Consider the following 375-nt stretch of genomic DNA (forward strand, 5'->3'; position numbering starts at 1 on the left):
CGTCAGGGCCTTCCGAGACTGCATGGCCCAGAGGAAGCAGGACAGGGAGCCACAGAGGGCACCCACCTCGAGCCAGGGCCACCCAGCACGTGCTGCGGAGTGAAATCACCTGGAAGGCTGATCCCAGAATGGGAATGCTGCCAGGAATGGGGGAGCTGCACCATGGCACCCTTTGGTTTTTAGTCCAGTGGGTGGATGTGCTGGTAAATCCATGTGTGGTGTTGGGAAATTAAACCTGGTGGTGTTCATCACCCTGGCTGAAGCACTTGTGTCTTGTCTTCATCACTGGGGTGACTGGAAGCTCAGAAAGGATGATTGTGAGGCGACACAGGGATTTCCAACCCAAAATCATGGAATCACAGAGGGGCTTGGGTT

The sequence above is a fragment of the Nestor notabilis genome, unplaced genomic scaffold (assembly GCF_000696875.1).
Source record: "Nestor notabilis isolate BGI_N333 unplaced genomic scaffold, ASM69687v1 scaffold17368, whole genome shotgun sequence".
Classification (NCBI taxonomy): domain Eukaryota; kingdom Metazoa; phylum Chordata; class Aves; order Psittaciformes; family Psittacidae; genus Nestor; species Nestor notabilis.